The sequence below is a fragment of the Mobula hypostoma genome, chromosome 22 (genome assembly GCF_963921235.1).
Source record: "Mobula hypostoma chromosome 22, sMobHyp1.1, whole genome shotgun sequence".
NCBI classification, from domain to species: domain Eukaryota; kingdom Metazoa; phylum Chordata; class Chondrichthyes; order Myliobatiformes; family Myliobatidae; genus Mobula; species Mobula hypostoma.
In genome coordinates, this window is record NC_086118.1 from 50904955 (window position 1) to 50914205 (window position 9251).

The window sequence follows — 9251 nt, forward strand, 5'->3', positions numbered from 1 at the left end:
AGCGGCTGAAATATTGACTTTGCATTTGTTTCTTTCCAAGTCCTAAAGTTATACAGTGGGGAAACAGGTCATTCGGCCCATCTTGTCCCTGCCTACCTGAGCTACGCCCACACGCACAAAATGCTGGAGAAACTCAGCAGGTCAGGCAGCATCCACACTGGGGAAGAAGAACGTTTCGGACTAAGGGTTTATTCCGCTCCATAGCTGCTGCCTGGCCTGCTGAGTTCCTCCAGCACTGTGTGTGTGTGTGTGAGACACGGCAACATTAGCACAACGCCTTTACAGTACGGGTGCCCTGGTTCATTTCCCGCCGCTGTACGCTTTGCGTGTTTTGCCCGTGATCGCGCGGGTTTCCTCCCACACAGTCCACTGTGGCTGGAAGGGCCTGTTCAATCAATAAATTATATATATAATCTCTTCTATTTATGCCTACGTTGCCTGGTGTATTTGTATGCGTTTGGCTCTCATCGCTAACCTTTCTTCTCCATGTACCTGTCCAAATGTCCTCAACATGCATGTCTCTACTACGTTGTTCCATACATTCACCATCCTCTGTGTGAACAAGTTGCCCTTTGGGCCCCTTTTAAATCTTGCCCCCCTCACTTTAAATCTGTTTTAGACTCCCCTACCCTGGGTAAAAGACTGTGAACATTCACCTTAACTATGCCCCTCATGATTCCATCTACCTCTGTAAAGTCACCCCTCAATCTCCTACACTCTGGGGAAGAAAAGCTCCAGCTAGCCCACCCCTCATTATAACTCTAGCACCCCAGGCCCAGTATCATCCTTGTGAGTCTTTACTATACCCTTCAATCTTAAGCATAAAAATCCAGTCAGGGGTCCATGGACCCCTTGCTCAATGGTATTAGTGCATGGTATAAAAAAGGTCGGGCACTCCTGTCTGAAGTGAACATTGACGAAAGGTTGCTGCCGGAGCTGTACTTTCAGGACTAGAGAAGTTTCGTACTAATTCTCATCCTGAACTCATAATCCAAGACCCATCTGAAATGAAGGCTGGTGGTGCTCTGGATCGTGTAGGAGGTTGCTATAGGTTACAAAAGGCCAATGATACAATGCGGGGCAGGGCTGGGAAGTGGCAGATGGTGCCAAACCTGGAAAAGTGTGAAGAGATACAATTGGGAAGATGGGACTTCAAGGCAGAGTTAACGGCAGGAGAACACACTGCCAGAGAGTAGTGAATCTGTGGAATGCTCTGCCACAGACAGCTGTGGGGGCCAAGACCATGGGTATATTTAAAGCAAATATGGGTATATTTTAGACAGGTATATGGAGGAATCTAAGGTGGGGGCTTATATGGGAGGCAGGGTTTGAGGGTCGGCACAACAATGTGGGCTGAAAGGCCTGTACTGTGCTGTACTATTCTATGTTCTATGTTCTATGTCTATGAAAATTGATAGTTTCCTAATTGGTCAGAATATCAAAGGTTATGGCAAGAAGGCAGGTATAAGGTTTGCGTGGGATCCGGGATCAGCCATGATGGAATAGCGGAGCAGACTCAATGGGCCAAATGGCCTAATTCTGCTCCTATGCTTTATGGTCTTAACAGAGGGGTCTTAAGAGTCCACATCCCTAGATCCCTCCAAGTCCCTACGCAAGTTGATAGGGTGATTAAGAAGATGTATAGTGTGTTGGTCTTCATTAGTTAGGGGGATTGAGTTCAAGAGCTGCGAGATAATGTAAAGCTGTGGTGGGGCCACACCTGTATTGTGTTCAGTTCTCGTCCCCCTATTATAGGAAGGATGTGGAAGCTTTAGAGAGGGTGCAGAGGATGCCGGCTGGATTAGAGAGCATGTTTTAAGAGGATAGATTGAGCAAACCAGGACTTTTCTCTTTGGATGTGAGGAGACTTGATAGAGGTGTATAAGATGATAGGAGGCATAGATAGAGTGGACAACTAGGACTTTTTCCCAGAGCAGAAATGGCTAATACGAGGGGGCTTAATTTTAAGATGAAGCCATTTGGAGCCATTTCCATCCTGAGAGAAAGTCTCTGGCTGTACTCGATCTATACCTCTTATCATCTTGTACACCTCCATCAAGTCTCCTCACATCCTCCTTCACTTCAAAGAGAAAAGCCCTCACTCACGTAACCTAACCTCATAAAACGTGCTCTCTAATCCAGGCAATGTTGTTGTAAATCTCCTCTGCACTGCCTCTAAATCTTCTCCATCCTTCCTATAATGAACTGAACACAATAACCAGAGTTTGATAGAGCTGCAACATTACCTTGTGGCTCCTGAACTCAAACTTCTGACCAATGAAGACCAACACACTATACGCCTTCTTAACCACCTGACCAACTTGCTTGAAAATTTGAGGTATCGATGGGCATGAACCCCAAATACCTCTGTTCCTCCACACGGCTAAGGATCCTGCCATTAGCAATTTTCCTTAGAACTTTGGGTGAGCGTGTCCCTGATGAAACATAATTATGTGAAAAAGACTCATGGAGCAATCCCTCAGTGGGGGGGATCAATGGATGCTGTATGAACAACTAGACTTGGGCAATGTTCGATGACAAAATGGTCAAAAAGTGGGATGGGTTGGTGCAGAGTGATCACATCAAAATCCTGAGAAATCACCATCAGACCCCTGAACCAACTTGGAAAACTTGACTCAGCACAACTCCGAACTGATTCCACAACTAACACACTCATTTTCCAGGACTCTACAACCCATGCTCTCTGTATTATTTATCTTTTATTTGCACAATTTGTCTTCTTTTGCACTTTGGTTGTTTGTTGGTCTTTGTGTGTTAATGCATAGTTTTCCATAAATTCTATTGCATTTTTTTATTTTCCTGCAAATGCCAGTAAGAAAATTATCTCAAGTTATTATATGGCATGATATATAAACTTTGATAATAAATTTACTCTTAAGTATGAAAAAAAGCTTGTATCGAGCCTTGCATCTGTCCCTTGAGTAAAGAGTGGAGTAGGGGTGTGAAGCTGGTAATGAGGTAACATCCAGAACGATTCACAGAAAACGCTGAAGGAACTCGGCAGGTCAGGAAGCATCGATGGAAATACATAAACAGTCAGGCTGAGATCCTTTTTCTGGACTAGAAAGAAATGGGGAAGAGCAACACTCACAACACGCTGGAGGAACTCAGCAGGTTAGGCAGCATCCATGGAAACGATGAGTCAACGTTTGGGGCCGGAAACCTTCGTCAGGACTGTAGAGGGAAGGGACAGAGCCCCTATAAAGAAGGTGGGGGTGGGTGGGAAGGAGAAGGCTGGTAGGTACCAGGTGAAAAACCAGTAAGGGGAAAGATAAAGGGGTGGGGGAGAGGAAGCAGGGAGGTGATAGGCAGGAAAGGTGAAGAAGGAATAGGGGAAAACACAGTGGGTAGTAGAAGGAGGCGGAACCATGAGGGAGGTGATAGGCAGCTGCGGGAGGGGCAGAGTGAAATAGGGATAGAGGAAGGGAGGGGGAGGGAATTACCGGAAGTTGGAGAATTCTATGTTCATACCAAGGGCTGGAGACTACCTACACGGTATATGAGGTGTTGCTCCTCCAACCTGAGTTTAGCCTCGTCATGGCAGTAGAGGAGGCCATGTATGGACATATCTGAATGGAAATGGGAAGCAGAGTTGAAGTGGGTGGCTACTGGGAGATCCTGTCTGTTGTGGCGGACGGAGCGGAGGTGCTCGAAATGGGGAAGATGCCGGAATAAAAAGGAGGGGAGGATAGCGATGATAAGTGAAGCCAGGCGGGTAGGAAACATAAAGAGCTGGAGAGGAAGGAATCTGATAGGAGAGGAGAGCGGAACATAGGAGAAAGGGAAGGAGGAGGGGACCCTGGGGGAGGTGATAGGCAGGTGAGAAAGGGTAAGAGGCCAGACTGGGAAATAGAAGAAGGGGGGAGGGGGGCAGAAACTTTTTTTAACTGGAAGGAGAAATCAATATTCATACCATTGGGTTGGTGGCTACCCAAACGGAATATAGAAACATAGAAACATAGAAAATAGGTGCAGGAGTAGGCCATTCGGCCCTTCGAACCTGCACCGCCATTTATTATGATCATGGCTGATCATCCAACTCAGAACCCCGCCCCAGCCTTCCCTCCATACCCCCTGACCCCCGTAGCCACAAGGGCCATATCTAACTCCCTCTTAAATATAGCCAATGAACTGGCCTCAACAGTTTCCTGTGGCAGAGAATTCCACAGATTCACCACTCTCTGTGTGAAGAAGTTTTTCCTAATCTCGGTCCTAAAAGGCTTCCCCTCTATCCTCAAACTGTGACCCCTCGTTCTGGACTTCCCCAACATCGGGAACAATCTTCCTGCATCTAGCCTGTCCAATCCCTTTAGGATCTTATACGTTTCAATCAGATCCCCCCTCAATCTTCTAAATTCCAACGAGTACAAGCCCAATTCATCCAGTCTTTCTTCATATGAAAGTCCCGCCATCCCAGGAATCAATCTGGTGAACCTTCTTTGTACTCCCTCTATGGCAAAGATGTCTTTCCTCAGATTAGGGGACCAAAACTGCACACAATGCTCCAGGTGTGGTCTCACCAAGGCCTTGTACAACTGCAGTAGTATGTCCCTGCTCCTGTACTCGAATCCTCTCGCTATAAATGCCAGCATACCATTCGCCTTTTTCACCGCCTGCTGTACCTGCATGCCCACTTTCAATGACTGGTGTATAATGACACCCAGGTCTCGTTGCACCTCCCCTTTTCCTAATTGGCCACCATTCAGATAATAATCTGTTTTCCTATTTTTGCCACCAAAGTGGATAACTTCACATTTATCCACATTAAATTGCATCTGCCATGAATTTGCCCACTCACCCAACCTATCCAAGTCACCCTGCATCCTCTCAGCATCCTCCTCACTGCTAACACTGCCACCCAGCTTCGTGTCATCTGCAAACTTGGAGATGCTGCATTTAATTCCCTCATCCAAGTCATTAATATATATTGTAAACAACTGGGGTCCCAGCACTGAGCCTTGCGGTACCCCACTAGTCACCGCCTGCCATTCTGAAAAGGTCCCGTTTATTCCCACTCTTTGCTTCCTGTCTGCTAACCAATTCTCCACCCACACCAATACCTTACCCCTAATACCGTGTGCTTTAAGTTTGCACACTAATCTCCTGTGTGAGACCTTGTCAAAAGCCTTTTGAAAATCCAAATATACCACATCCACCGGTTCTCCCCTATCCACTCTACTAGTTACATCCTCAAAAAATTCTATGAGATTCGTCAGACATGATTTTCCTTTCACAAATCCATGCTGACTTTGTCCGATCATTTCACCGCTTTCCAAATGTGCTGTTATCACATCCTTGATAACTGACTCCAGCAGTTTCCCCACTACCGACGTTAGGCTAGAGTGTTGCTCCTTCAACCAGAGGGTGGCCTCATCTTGTTGGAGTGGGAATGGGAATTAAAATGTCTGGCCACCGGGAAGTTTCACTTTTGGCGGATAGAGCAGAGGTCCTCGATGAAGCGGTTCCCCAGTTTACGACGGGGTCTCACCAACGTGGAGGAGGCTGCATCAGGAGTACGGGACACAGTGTGTGACCCCAGAAGGTTTATTATTTAGAGAAACCGTGCAGGACAGCCCCTTCCGGCCCAACAAGCCACGCTGCCCAGCAAGCCACCTATTTAACCCTAACCTAATAACAGGGCAATTTACAATGACCAATTAACCTACCAACCGGTACGTCTTTGGACTGTGGGAGGAAACCCACACGGTCACAGGGAGAATGGACAGTCCTCTTACTGACGGCGCCTGAACTGAACTCTGAACTCCGCCGTCCTGAGCTGAGTAGTGTTTGGAGGTGCAAATGTTGCCTCACCTGGAAGGATTGTTTGGGGCCCTGAATGGAGGTGAGGGAGAAGGTGAATGGGCAGGTGTAACACTTTTGTCACTTGCAGAGGTAAGTGCCATGAGGGAGATTAGTGCTGAGGGCTGAGCAGTCATAGAAACCATAGAAAAACTACAGCACAGAAACAGGCCTTTTGGCCCTTCTTGGCTGTGCCGAACCATTTTCTACCTAGTCCCACTGACTTGCACATGGACCATATCCCTCCATACACCTCCCATCCATGTATCTGTCCAATTTATTCTTAAATGTTAAAAAAGAACCCGCACTTACCACCTCATCTGGCAGCTCATTCCACACTCCCACCACTCTCTGTATGAAGAAGCCCCCCACCAATGTTCCCTTTAAACTTTTCCCCCTTCACCCTTAACCCATATCCTCTGAAGGCCTACTGTAATTGAATGAAATGCAAAATAAAGAATAAATTCAGGTAAACAACTCAACATAGATCAGAAACAAATTCTATTACCTTCAATTCCACATAGATTAGTGTGTAAACAATTTAACTAAGCTACGCTAAAACCAAAAATAAATTCCGGTGGTTGGGAGTTAGCAAATAACTTACAGCTATTCTGTAAAGTTGATGATTTTTCAAGAAAAGCAGTTATTTTATCTGGATATTTCTTGGCTCACAAATTGTTTTGTTACAGAGATAGCACACTTAATTTTTCAGTTGTTTTTATCAATGAAGAGGTCACGATGGAGACTCTCTGACTCGATACCAGGAATTCTGAGGACAGTGACCTTTTCCCTCCAATTCAGGAGAATCTGTGCTCCAAAAATTTACAGTCCTTCTAACTGTAGAGCCCTCCAAGAGGGTTACAACTTTACCATGGTTTGGAAGCTTGTGTGCCTCAATGACCCAGAGAGCTATGTTTGCTGGAGTCAGGGCCTTGTGCTTTGGTTCTCGGTAGGGTCGAAAAGAATAAACAGCAATGAAAAATTCTTCTATACACACAGAGATGGAGGACCTTCATTGCTGCCCTAAACACCAGCGATGTAACGGGCAGGAAGTAACTGTAGACCACTAGGTAAGCAAAAATAATTAAGAGTTCATGTACAACGTGTAACAGAAAATATAAAGTAGCTTAACCAGGAGATGTGCTCTTAGATGCTCAAATGATAGAAAAATGGAGGCCTATGTAAGAGGGAAGAACAAATAAAACTGAGAATATGTGTATCAGAGTCCTTGAATGTGTGTTGGTTGCGGAATCAGTTCAGAGTTGTGGTGAGTGAAGTTATCCACAATGGTTCAGAAGCTGATCATTCAGGATTTTGAGGTGCTAACAAAGCATCCCACTTTGACGATTTTGTCAGTAGACATTGGCCACACAGTTGTTTGTACGGTGTCCATTGATCCTCCCTTTCAGAGTTACTGCTGCACGTGCCTAATCTTAAGTTAAAAAGTCAGCACATCATCGTGGGCTGAAAGGCCTGTATTGTTCTAGTTTCTACGTCCTGTGTATGTTTATGAATGTTCATCACTTAGAACACAGCAAAGGACCTAAGAACTTTGTTTCAGGGAGAACTAAGTGTAGGGGTCATGTCTGAGACTTGGAACAGAGCTCTTGCATAAAGGAATCAGAGTACAGAGTAAAAGAAGGAACGGAACAATGCTTTTGTGGTTATTTCTCACCTTTTCATGTGATCACGGGGCAGCACGGTGGTGCATCGCTTTACAGCGCCTGCGATCGTCAACGGGGAGTCAATTTCCGCAGCTGTCTGTGAGGAGTTTGTACGTTCTGCCCGTGACTGCAACACTTTCCTCCGTCAGCTCCGGTTTCCTCCCACGTTCCAAAAACTCACAGCTTAGGGTTAGCGAGATGTGGGCACGCTCTGCTGGTGCTGGAAACATGGTGACACTCGCAGGCTGCCCAGCGCAGTCCTCGCTGACTTGATTTGACACAAATGAAACATTTATTTCACTGTATTTTTGATAGTTTGTTGTACGTGTGACAAATAAAGCTAATGTTAACCCATACATTCACATAGTGCACTCTAACCAAAGAATAACTTTATTTTTCAGTGCAAAACATGTTACACAGTAAGACGCAGCGGCCAGTTTATATACATGTCACAAACAGCACATTAATGGTCAAATGATCTTCAATGCAGCAGGGTCTGGATCTGAATGTCCCTACTCCACTGATCTTCGGGAGTAACCTCACCTCACAGAGTCAGCAGCTCAAGAAGGTTGTTCATCATCACTTTCTCAAGGCCAGCTGATATACAGCAAATACAGGAAAAGATGGCGCAGCCTGAGGAACATGGGAGACTCCCAATTCAGCCAATATTGCAATGGCTTCTTTTACGCAAGGCTCCATACAACAGCTCCCCTGCAAGTCACCACCTCCGGCAATACAGAACTTACATTATAATTCATGGTAATGTCATCTCTGGGGTATATATTCCTCATCAGTTTTAGGTGCTAAACATTTGGCTCTGTGCTGAACTATGGGTCTCAGTCTCTCCTTGTGGACTTCTTGCGGACACTCACAACACGCTGGAGGAACTCAGCAGGTCGGGCAGCATCTGTGGAAACGGTGAGTCAACGTTTCGGGCCGGAACCCTTCGTCAGGACTGTAGAGGAAAGGGGCAGAGGCCCTATAGAGAAGGTGGGGGGAGGGTGGGAAGGAGAAGGCTGGTAGGTGCCAGGTGAAAAACCAGTAAGGGGGAAGATCATGGGGTAGGGGAGGGGAGGCAGGGAGGGGATAGGCAGGAAAGTTGAAGAAAGAATAGGGGAAAACACAATGGGTAGTAGAAGGAGGCTGAACAATGAGGGAGGTGATAGGCAGCTGGGGGAGGGGGCATATCCCTATTTCACTCCACGGATGCTGCCCGACCTGTTGAGTTCCTCCAGCGTGTTGTGAGTGTTGCTTTGACCCCAGCGTCTGCAGATTATTTTGTGTTTACAACTTCTTGCGGATTTGCTTATGGTTATTGTTTTCATAGTTTGTTTTTTCTCTCTCTCTGCATATTGGGTGTTTGACGGTCTTTTTTAATGGGTTCTTTTGGGTTTCTTTGTTTCGTGGCTGACTTTCATGGCTTTGTTAGAAGACAAATCTCAAGGTTGTATAATATATACATACTTTGAACTTTTAATCTTGTTCAAAGCATTTTACAAGTGGTACATATGACACATGTGACCAAGGATGAATTTCTACCCTAGACACATTTAAAACTGTATAGCAGGAAACACAGAGACTATTAACTGAGATTTAGTTGTACAGTATAACGCTGCCCAAATCAGCAACACAACTGTATAGTACTTTTATAGCAACACACATGAAATGCTGGAGGAACTCAGCAGGTCAGGCAGCATCTATGGATGGGAATAAACAGTCGACTTTTCAGACTGAGATTCTTGATCAGGACTGGAAAGGAAAGGGGCA